The sequence below is a fragment of the Triturus cristatus genome, chromosome 12, assembly GCF_964204655.1.
Source record: "Triturus cristatus chromosome 12, aTriCri1.1, whole genome shotgun sequence".
Taxonomy (NCBI): domain Eukaryota; kingdom Metazoa; phylum Chordata; class Amphibia; order Caudata; family Salamandridae; genus Triturus; species Triturus cristatus.
Window position 1 is genome coordinate 329,835,311 of NC_140595.1, and position 12,097 is coordinate 329,847,407.

Below are 12,097 nucleotides of genomic sequence, written 5' to 3' on the forward strand. Positions count from 1 at the left end.
GGCAGTCTTGACCAACGTGCCACCTATTAGAGAGGACGGGCCCAATCGTTTTGTGGAATCACATGATTCCCTCAAAAATAAAACCGTGGCATGGCTCAACCGTGAATGCGGTTTTCCTGTGGCTATGGCGGACCAGATTCTGGTTACCACCAGAACCAATTGGATTGGAATGTCCCCCAAAAACGTTCCCGGTGATTGTGTTATTATTAATTTTAGTACCCCCCACCTTGCAACGACAGCTCTGATTCGTGCTACGTCCCGTCCCAGCACTGACCAGGGTATCGTACTCCGTCCCCTTGGCTTTTTCTATAGTCAACATATTGAGCACCTTCCAGTGCACCGGGGGGGAGGGAGAATGCGGGGAGAAGAGGGGCTTAGTTTGACAAACACCGAGGTAGCTACTGTTAACCGTTATCAATGCCTGAGTGGGTTGGACCAAAATGATTGACAGGAGATGGGTGCCGTCTTAGGTCCAACAGAAGATTCCATATCAATGGATAGGACGGGTTCCCCCGCCGTCAGTACGGAACCCTCGGGGAACCAAGACTTGTTGTCAAGAGGCCCTAATATTTGCGTACCAGGGTTGGAGGCGGAAATCCCTATAGTCTGTCTGCCCCCAGCTGAGGAGGGAGATACATTGGGTAACCCTGTGTTAGATGAGGAGACTCTCAATGTTGTCCATTCTCAACAGGGTACCAATGGTATAAATTTGGGGACAGGTATCCACGCCTCATTTGGTTGTTACATTGTAAGTTGGAATATTGCTGGGATTCGATCAAAAGCAGATAGTCTGGGGTGGTTGGAATTCTTGGATCTTTTTGACATTTTTTGTTTACAGGAAACTTGGTGTACCGATTTTAAAGGCTACAGTGGTTTTAACTCATACCAGCTTCCCGCTATTGGTTCCGTATCAGGAAGAGCCAAGGGGGGTTTACTTGTTTTGATTTCAGTTAAAGCCCCTTTATCAGTCATTAAATATGTACAAGTTGGGGCTTACTCCCAGATTTTATGGCTGCATATAAGAGGAGGTAGGAACATTCTTTTAATCAATTTTTATAATAATCGTTTTATTGACTTCAGGGATCAGCCGGTTAAAGATCTCTCTAAGGCACTGGAAGAGTTCTTCAAGGACTCTAATGAAGTCTTTGATATGATCTTCGCAGGGGATTTTAATATTACCACTTGCCCTTTCTCAGAGGCTAATGTTTGCGGATTGGTGGACGCTCACGAGGACGGGATTCTCCATTTCCAACACAATTATTATGGTGATGCCCTAAATAACTTCCTTGCCTCATATAATATGTATATCATGGATAATGAGAAAAATGCCAAGGGGGATACTTGTCCTACCTTTATAGGACGGGGAACGAATTCTGTAATAGATTTTATTTGCATTTCCCCGGGCCTTGAGGTCTTGCTTACGGCCCCAAAAGTAATAGATATTCAACTGAGCGACCATAACTGCCTGGTAGTAAAGGCTAAGTTGTGGGAAAAGGATGATGTTAGTATCCCGGGCCGCACTATTAATAGTATTGAGGCTGAGCGCCCCAACGGTACCAGACTCAGATGGAAGGGGGATAAGGCAGACATCACGTCTGATTCTATCATAACTAGTTCCCTGGCACATATTACCGCGATCCTTGAACATAATATAGGTACTTCTTGCTCTATTGAGCATTTTATTAGTATTAACGCGGCCATTAACCTAAAACTTACAGGTACCTGCAAACATAAGGAGGATCAACCGCGGGGTTGGTTCAACTCAGCTTGCACCTCGGCCCTGAGGGAGCTGAAATCTGCTCTATCAGTTAAGCCCAGAGATAAGGGACTGGTTATAGATCTAAGAGCCAGATACAACGAAACCCTTAAAAATAGGAAAATGGAACTTCGGCAAGAGGCCTGGGACAACTTGACCAAGGCAGCTGAATTGAATAATTGTTCCTTGTTCTGGAAAACTGTCAATTTCCCATTTCTTAAAGATGACAAAATTCCAGAATTAACTTCCTACGTCATGCAGGCAGAATGGATCTCGCATTTTTCTAAAATTTTCCAGTCAGATGGTGGACCTCAAGTTTCAGGGAATCAATGGCCGCACATTCCATTAAATTTTACGGTACAAGAGGTTTTAGATAGTATACGGGACAGTAAAGGGGGAAAAGCACAAGGCCCAGACGGGGTCCCAATTGATGTGTATAAATTGGTCCCAGAAATATGGGGGCCTCTGCTTACTAATATTTTTAATGCAGCTGTCAGAAATGAGATGCCCCCAACCTGGGAAGAATCCATCTTAATTCCAATATTTAAGAAAGGCAATCGTGGGGAAGCCAAGAATTATCGACCAATCTCCCTGTTGGACTCTTCTGTTAAAGTTATGAGTCGAGTGCTCTTTGTGAGATTGGAGGAATGGGCTGAAGAAAATGGTATCTTAGCCGAGAGCCAGTTTGGCTTTAGGAAGGGTCGGGGAACGATAGAGCAATGTTTAAATTTAGAACTGCTCGTTGGTAAATATACCTTGGCCAAGACTGGCACTATTTACCTCTGCTTTGCGGATCTAAGTAGTGCCTTTGATCTGGTGGACCACGGCATTCTCTGGGAAAAGTTGTTAGAAATGGGGGCCCCAGAGGGCATCGTCTTCTTTTTAGCCCGCCTATACACTAAATTAAGAGCTTGTGTCCGTTTTGGGTCACAAGGTGAATGTACACCCATGTTTAAGATTGGGCGTGGAATACGTCAGGGTTGTGTGCTAGCCCCATTGCTTTTTATACTTTTTATCAATGAGATTGAATTCTTTCTTAAATCTTTGGCAGTGGATGCTCCCAAAATCAATAATGAATATGTCCCCGTGTTACTTTACGCGGATGACGCGGTTTTAATTTCACGTACACCATACGGTCTTCAACAGCTGCTGGATGGTTTTATGCTATTCATTAAAAGCAGAAAGATAGTTTTAAATAAATCCAAAACCTATGTTATGGAATGCGGCCGTAGGATTGGAAAGAAACAGCCCTCCTTTTTTATAGAGGGTCAAAAGGTTCAGGTTGTTGATAACTTTTCTTATTTGGGGGTTACTTTTTCAAACAAAAACATCTGGGCAAATGAACTTAAGAATGTACGGTCTAAAATGGCCAGGAGTGCATTTGGTATTTTCACTATGGCTACCAAATTGGGAGACAGGCGGATAAACGACATGCTGAAAATTTATCAGTCACGGTGTGTCTCAATTGCTCTGTACGGAGCTGGTATATGGGGCTACGCCCCGGCAGGTTCTCTTCAGGTTGAGGAGAACGTATTTTTGAAAAAACTTTTGTGCCTGCCAAGCTCTGTTTCCAATACCTTAGTGCATAATGAATTGGGTATTTACCATCTCTCCGATTTGATTCTCCTTAGACCTTTGCTCCTATGGCGCTCCATTTGGATTAAAGAAGAGACCTCTTTGTGTAGAGCTATCATTTCTGACTGTCTTACTATGGACCACTTTTCAAGGATCCCATGGTTGAAGTACGTTATTGATAACTTTCGGGTGATCTTTAACATCGACATCCTAGTGGATCATCATGGGGCAGATATGTTGTCTAAATTTGATCTTAAGCAGTGTTTTTTACAACAGGCTGCTATTGAGAGACATCAGAACAGCTCCAATCTTTCATCTTATACCTTTTATCATGATTTAAATGAAGTTGTGGGCTTTCAACCATATCTGTCTCAAGTAACTTGGAAGGCACATCGGTTTGTGTTGACCAGATTTAGAATGGGAGTTGTCCACAACCTTGTTGCCTTCCCCTCTTTGAATTTACATCCTGTTGGTCCATGTCCATGTGATAACTCTACTTCCCAAAGCACTGTGCACTTTCTTCTGCTTTGTCAATTGTATAAACATCTCCGGATAGCTTATCTGAAACCCCTGTTTGTAAAATTTGAAGTCAGAACAATACGTGACTGTATGTGTTTACTTTTTAATTTACATCATCCGGTAGTATGTTTTTATACGGCTACTTTTATTCTTAAATCTATTAATGCTAGGAAAAGTATGCTTTTTTAAATGTTTTATCTCGATGAATTTTTCTGCCTCTGTATTATAACAAATTTTGTTTTAATGTGTGCTTTTATGAACTTGTTTAATGTTCGAATAAAGCCTTATGAAATGAAATGAAATGACTTGAGCAATCCAAATTTGCAAGTGTGATTTAGGACATTGGTTAGTACTGGAGCCCATAGTTCGATGTTGGTCTTATACAGACCCATAGGAATTCTGTCTGGGCCATGGGATTTACCAGACGGGCTAAGAGAAATAACATGTATAGCTGGGCTAGAAATTTCAGAACACAGATGGGCTGCTGTACTGTTGTCATACACAGACTTAAAGTGAGAAATTCATCAGTCTGCGGGAATGTGCGTGTTTTAGTCTGGTAGAGAGGTGTCGCTATTCTTTGTTTAGATTAGAGTGTTCCAGACCTAGTTTGAGTTTTTACTTCCACAAGCAGCCACCATACCTTCCCAATGGAGTTTCTTAAGTTTGGCCTTCCTGAGTTGACTAGAATGCTTGTAGGAGGGCTCTGCACTGTAAAATTGAAGTGTTCAGTGTAATCGGCATGTGGGAGTCACTAAGGCCCCTCTCTCATTAGAGCTTCTGAATGCTCTTTTTCTGTGGATCAGGATCACATTAGGTCTTTCAACAGCTGCGGTGTCACCCCAGACCTAAAATAAACAGTGGCCAGGCTTCCTCTTACTTTGCCCCACTTTGTAAAATAGCATTTTCTTGGTGAGTACTGTCCCTCTATCTCTCTACAATACTGGACTTTTTATAGTTTAAAAAATGTTGTAGCAGTGTGGGTACTGGTCTGACTGAATGTAGTCCTTTACCTATGCAGGCATGTGAAACCTGAGATGCCTATGGTGTTTTACATACTGGAGCAATGTGGGTACTGGCTTGGGTAGTGTTTTCAATTATAAGAGCTTGGGCAGTACCCATATTGCCCCACTGTGAACATTACTTTAATCAGACCAGTGCATAAAGATTCACCAAAGGTGGTGAGTGGAGAGGGACTCAGGGCAGCTTTCAGAGTGCCCCTCATGTAAAGCTCTATAGTCAGGCCAACATTCACATTGACCCTGTATTCTAAACACTACAGCTTTGTCAGTTTTCAAAGTCCCCTGGTATGTAATGAGCGATAATCAAGCCAGCTTACATAGCCCCCAGGAACTTAAAACATTATAGATGAGGCAGATTTCACAGTTCCCCATGTAAAACACTTCTGTTTGGGCAATTATCACAGTCGCCCAGAATGTAAAGCACTATAGCTATGTAAGTAGCCACATTGCCCTTGTTCATAAAGCACTGGAGTCGGGGCAGATTTCACAGCCTATATAGCATTATAGCGAGGCCACTTTCCACAAGCCCATCGCATGCACAATCTATAGTTATGCCAGTTTCTCCAGTGCCTCGTCATGTGAAGCACTGTAATCAGGTCCTTTTGCGCAGTTCCCTTCCTCGTACAATAGTGCAGTCAGGCCAGTTTTCACAGTGCCCCAGAAAGGAACGCCTGGTCGCCAGCTCATGTACACAGCGCCGCAGCACATTAAGCACTGACCAGCTTGTACTGTGCTGTGCGATGTAAAGCACTACAGTCAGGCCAGTGTTTACAGTGCCAAGGATGCAAAGTAACATAGACAACCTTTGACAGCAACCGAGTACATAAAGCCCTAAGGTTAGGGCAGTTTTCACAGTCCATAGCAGGTAACACAATATAGTCGGGACAATGTCCTCAATAGACATATGTGAAAAACTATTGTAGGTAAATAAGGTGCATTTGTGGGGTGCCTGATGACTTGCACAATGTCAGCAACACAGACTGAAGAGCGAATCATGCCTCAAGCCAGAGCAGATTGAGCTTGTTGTCACTTTCAGCCTTATTCCTTGCTGGCATTGCTTGAGGAGAGAGGGCATCAACTGGTTTCAGAAAGGTGTATGAGAATATAACGAGAGCAAGTGACACCAATATGTGTGAGGGCAGCCATCACTGCCTTAGAGCTATCAACTTAGACACATTGGGCCCGCTCCACAAATAGCCTCCATGGTGGGATCTCTGCACTGCAGTTTATCATTACCGAGACCCTGCGGCGGCTGACACAGGTAAACGCAGTGGGACAGGGTGGGTGGGAGGGGGAGTCACACAACGGAAGAGGTATAATTAAATAAATAAATAATACCTATTCCATCGTCTGTTGACTCCCCCCTCCAACACCCTGCCCTGCCCACCACGCTTACCTGTGCCGGCCGGTGCTGGTGCTGAGACCCCTCCACGACTGTGGAGCCTTCGCCATGAGTGCGGAGGCTCTTGTGAATTAGGCTCATTTTCTATAGTGTGATGGGGAACAAGGTCAGATGATGGGCGGGGGCCTCAATCCTCATAAACTATAATCATTGACAGGTGATGTAGCTTGAAATAGTCATTCCTACTCCACTTCCCTGAAAAAAAAGACTAAAGCTTCAGAGTATGCTGCTGATGTTCTAGGGAGGTCACAATACCCCAAATTGACACTATCTGTACAGAGCCTCCTTACAAGAGATGGTAACCCACTCGGGGGGGCGGTCCAGCTCACTTTGTCTCTGTCTGTGTGATAGTCGCTCTCAAATGGAATGGCTGCTTGACTCAACACAGTAAATATCCATGAATCATGAATTAAATTTACAATCAATAATGGCTGATAAGAGTTGGTTGATCAATATGTGAATGACAGTAACACCAACCAGTGGCTGAGGAATGGCTGGCTATCTGTCCCTCCCACTCTATGCAGAGTATATGATTTCTGTTAAATAGATAAAGCTATCTATCGATGGACCTAAAAAGTGCTTGCATTTGCCATAGCTATGGTTAGCCTAATGGGGTGCAACTGCTCTTAAATCGTGAATGTTTAAAAGATGATCAAATTGCTTATTTAAATGTGTGTGACGTGTATGGGTCTTATTTGGACTTTGGTGGATGAGGTACTCTGTCACAAATATTGAAACTATTCTGTCAGTGCTTAATTTGAGCCGGTGGTTTCCTTAATTGTCAACACAAGCACTTGTGGCAGTTTTCCACAGGTGGCGGTGTTTGTCTAATTTAGAGATTACCACAACAACAGTTGTTTATTAATGCAATATACATTAAAAACGACTAACACCTGTTACCCGAGCCATTGTTATAGCTTTGGGGGTTTGGAATACTCTGTCCCACTTGTAGGCGTGCAGTGGTTAGTAGTTGTGTTGGTACTGTCATTAGCAATGCTGGCAGGGGCTATGGGTGGTGCAAGCTGCAATGGCCTGCTATAGAAGGGCTTGGCACACATCTTTTAACAAATGAAGTTCTGTTTCCTGTCCGTTGTATTACAAGTGCGTTGCAGCCTATGGCACTTGTAACATGGCTGCCACACTTTGGGGCATATCAACAAGAGCTTTATCTCTGCTTTTTTGGCTTTACAAGCCAAAAAAGCAGAGATAAAATTAGCGCCCTATCAACAACAGGGTGCTAACACGCAAATTTGCATGTTAGCACCCTTTTACTCTACGCTTCCCCTTGCATCTCTAATGAGATGCAAAGGGGGCGTTCCAGAGTAAAATAATAGGAGAAATGTCGCTAAGCGACATTTCTCCTATTATCAAGAATGTCGCTAGCCCTGTTAGAGACAAAAAAGCAGCGCTAACCGCGGTTAACGCTGCTTTTTTACGTCTGCTAATTTTCAGACTTAGCCATGATATCCTATGGAAGGAGGATATCATGGCTAAGTTTGCTTGTCCCTATCAACAAGGTAACGTGTGATTATCGCTGGGTTTCCAGCGATAATCTCACGTTAGCCTGTTAGCGTGTAGATTTTTATCTCTATTGAGATAAGCGTTGCTAATAGCACGCTATCTCAGCGATAAAAATTCACGCTAGCCGGCGATAATTATCCTCACGCTAAGAGCGCTGAGCGATAATTATCGCCGGTTGTTGTTGATATGCCCCTTTGAACGGGTGGGGTATTCAACGTCCCAATCTGTAAATATGGCCCAAAGTGTAGAAATCTGCCACCAATTTCTTTGAAATTAGGGCCTTTGTGTCTGGCGTGTGGTTGATGGGTCTTGCGAAAATTCAGTGTCTTCTGCATGCGCTTAAAATTCTAATCTCCCGACTGCTGTCTGTGGAACATTCAGACAACTATCAGTTTCAATCCTAAAACGCAATGAGAATACATTTGGACTTTTTTGTTCCTCTTGAATGCTTTAGCACAGCTCAAGCGAGGATATACAATGGTACTTAATGTTATTTGTTACAATAATTAACATTTAATCTGAGAGAACAAAACTGAAAAAGGGAAGTCAACTGAATCAAATTGAAAGCTCTTCGTTTACATATCTCATTTTGTCCCAGATAAATATGCATATATTCATGTATTCTGCACTTCTCCTTTGTAATAGGACTCGGGCACGCCGCCAAAACAATCCCAGGCTGAATTTGAACAGAAACCGACCCACCCTTCTGACCTACCATGAGTGCCTTCATAATTTAAGCTTTTCTGCTTTGTTACTTTCTAGCACCGGGCAATGCAGTCAAAATGAAGAAACAACGCGCATTGTTATTCATATCTTTGGAAATGCAGGATAGAGTGAGAAAACTGCAAGTGTGCACTGATCAAAGGCAGGGTTGGACTCGCCTGTAGGGCAATCAGTAGTGCCCGATTGGTTTGTCTGACTGACCTGTGTGTGGGCGGTTTTTTCCCGGTTTGTAGGCCTGTTTTATGGTCTGCTGCGCCGGTTTTACTGTTGATTTATTTCCCTCATTTTAAAACAAACATTGCCTGCAGCAAACTCAAATCCATGCAGTATTGCATACCTTGCAAAACACTCAGACATTGTTTCTGTAACTGCCACCATGTGCCACTTTTTCAGCTATCTAATTCACTAATGGGAGCCACTTTAATTTTTGTGACTGGGCCTAGTTTTTATCGTGGTCTGACCCCGATCAAAGGCCTCACATCGCTTGTTGTATATTTGATGAAATTAGCAGGATATGATTACTCTCAGGGCCGGATTGGCCGTAGCGGCACCAGGCATTTTGTGCCCGTGGGGGTCGGTCTTGTCACTCAGGCCATTTTTGCAGCAGTGCTGCAATATCGGTCCCCTGTAACAAAAGCAGGAGTGGAACTTCTTGCTAGCACCCCCCCACCCACTCCCAGGGTCGGTCAAGCAGCAATCTGCCAGGGCTGGTTGCTGTTCACCGTCCGGCCCTGATTACTCTTAAAGCAAACACACATGGCAGGTAAAATTACATGCAGTGAAAATTATTTATTCCGAGTGACTGAAAAAGTCCCCTTTAAAGTTTTATCAAAAGTAGTTCCCTTTTCTAGTCCTAACCTAGCTCTGCAACAGTATTGCAATAGTGCTTAAGAAATAACAAAGTAATTCTTGTGTGGTTCATTAAAGTACCTATGCGTTTCTTGCTCTCATTCCCTCTCCATCATTGATGCTGGTTGGGAAACGAGGAAAAAGTTGGTGTTTCAATTTACCTATCTATACACATCCATTAATAATTGTTCATTGTCTTCTGCTCAAGATGGCAACCAAAGGATTCCTATTTTAAATTTAGTATACAGTTTGAGTGTGTTTTTCTCTGGAAGAAATGTGCCATTGCTAAAAATCTGGCATGAAATCTAATGGTCTTATTTTAAAGTGTAGCTTCCCCGCCAACAAACCACAGTTGGGGCAGTGGCAGCACCTGAGCTGTGCATCGTAGAGGCCATTTTACTCCTTCAATGGATCCCATGTTGGGGCAGCAGAAGCAGCATTGGGGTAAAAAAATCTGTGGGGACATGTCCCTCCAGCTGGCGTGCCAACAACTGTCCAAAGGACCACAGATCACATCCATTCCACAGGATCAGTGCAGAGCAGTTGATAATACAGCTACTGTCACAGTCACATATTCATCAACAGCAGAAGCAAACTATAAGAGTGAAAGTGTATTGGATGACCAACTGCAAGCAAGTTTCACCCCACCAATTACTCCGACCCCTAGTGGGCCTCCAGCTCCAGAAAAGCAAATCACAGTGAGAGAGCTACCCAAGTTCATCCAAGTCCAAACCTAATGTGGCCACTGGCAACGACACAGAAGTGTGGAGAAATACCATCCCCCACAATTAAAATACCATTGACTGCCAGGAGGGAAAGCATAACAAATCAAGAATCGGGCAATCTTTCGGATCATTTCCTTTCTACAATTGAGGCCAAAATAAATTAGACATTGGGACAAACTCCAATTCTGGTAAGGGACCATGCAGATAGGGTCAAAAGTCCAGTTCAGGGCTCAAGGCCTTCAGCCACCAGCCCCTCGCTGGCCTCCATAAGTGCCTCACGGGGCAAAATCATCAGAGCACTGCTAAGGCAATCAAACAAGATGTCACTTCAGATTGACCTGATACAATCACCGGCAACCTACCGGGCTGAACTTGGGACCAAACTATGTAGCCCGGAGGACGAAATGAGGGCAACAAAAAGAAAAAACCTTTCCAATTCTCCACTATTTTAGACAAGCTAAGCATTCTTCCTGAGATATTAGGCACCTTAGTCGACACTGCAAGGGGTAATGAATTAGGGCTGAGCCAATGAATCAGGAAGTAATCCTTAATACACTTGAGTCACCTACCCCATCTAATCGTACATCTGGCCTCGCTGAGGCAACAGCATCTACCGAACACTCTTCAGAAAAAGAGTATACGCGAAGCTGAGCAACCTTCATACCCTCAGTCATCACAGATCAGCAAGAGGCTTCAGTGAACTTGGTTGCAACTCGTCCCGCAAATAGCTACTACCCTATCTAAGAGAGTGATAAAAGAGACTAAAGAAGCAAACTAAAAAGAAACAAGGTTTATCAAAATGGAATTTGGCGATGCTCCCATGCACAAGAGGGACTCAATCCAACAAACCCTTTCCTCATATTTGTGCAACCACCAAAGTTAACCAATCTGCCCCTAGTGGGACGGGCCAAAATAGTAAACACCACCACAATACAACAAAATGGGCCCACTGAGAAGTGTTCCACCACAGAGGTTCCACAATTGGACACATAAAGGGTACTAATTCCATCACCACCAACCACAGACCAACATGTGGACGAAGCTGGTGGGCTGTGGTCTGATGCTGCGATTCCAGGAGTGGCGGTGGTCAACCTATGCCGAGTTCAGGAGATGAGAGACGTGTTGTGGACATGGGAACTCAGTTGGACAGCAATTGTCTAGACGTAACAACTAGACTTCAACATGGGTGGCGAGAACAGGGTACCTTCAATGAACCCTAATTTGTCGTACCTCCATCGAATAGCATAGGGCAAGCACTAGTACATATTAGACATCTAGTGCCTTCTAACCTACCAGAGCGTGAGGTGAAATGTTGTGACGGCTTGGAACTGGTCTTCATGCCTCGCGACTGTCCTAAAGGCCACCATAATGCGCCAACAGAGGAAACCTGCAGTTATTTGGACATATTTCCTCACTGAAACACCTTACCTCAGAAGACTTTGCATGGATGAGCTTTGATCCCCCAACTGCAGGCTCTAACGGAGAAGTCACCACTACAGTGTGGAAGGGAGAGGGCCACAGAGATGCCATTTGGGAGGAAAAAACTAATTTTCTGAATAGAGGACTTAACTTCAAAAGACTTTACAATTGAAATACCCATACCCTCTACTACAGGAGCCCCCAAGACAAGCAACTACGAGCGTACTAAGGGGCATGGCAGAGGGAATATGCAACATGGGTACTGCAGTAGACAAGGAAGCATCCTCCCTAACAATACTATGTACACACAACTAGAGGGAGGTCCACTGCAACAGATCAAGAAGCATACATCGTGAGTGAGGGTGGCAAGAGAAGCCCGTAATCGTGAGACCGGGATATAAACCATAGCCCTGTGACGGACTATCCACACCAGCTCCTGAGAACAAACTTCACATCTAGCATTATAATAGCATCATGGAATGAGGCCGTCCCTAAAAGCACCAAGCAAGCAACGGCCTATCTGGAGATAAATTATATCCTGTACCTTCAGGAGATCTGGCCCCTTTTCATGACAGTTTTGCCAAGTTTC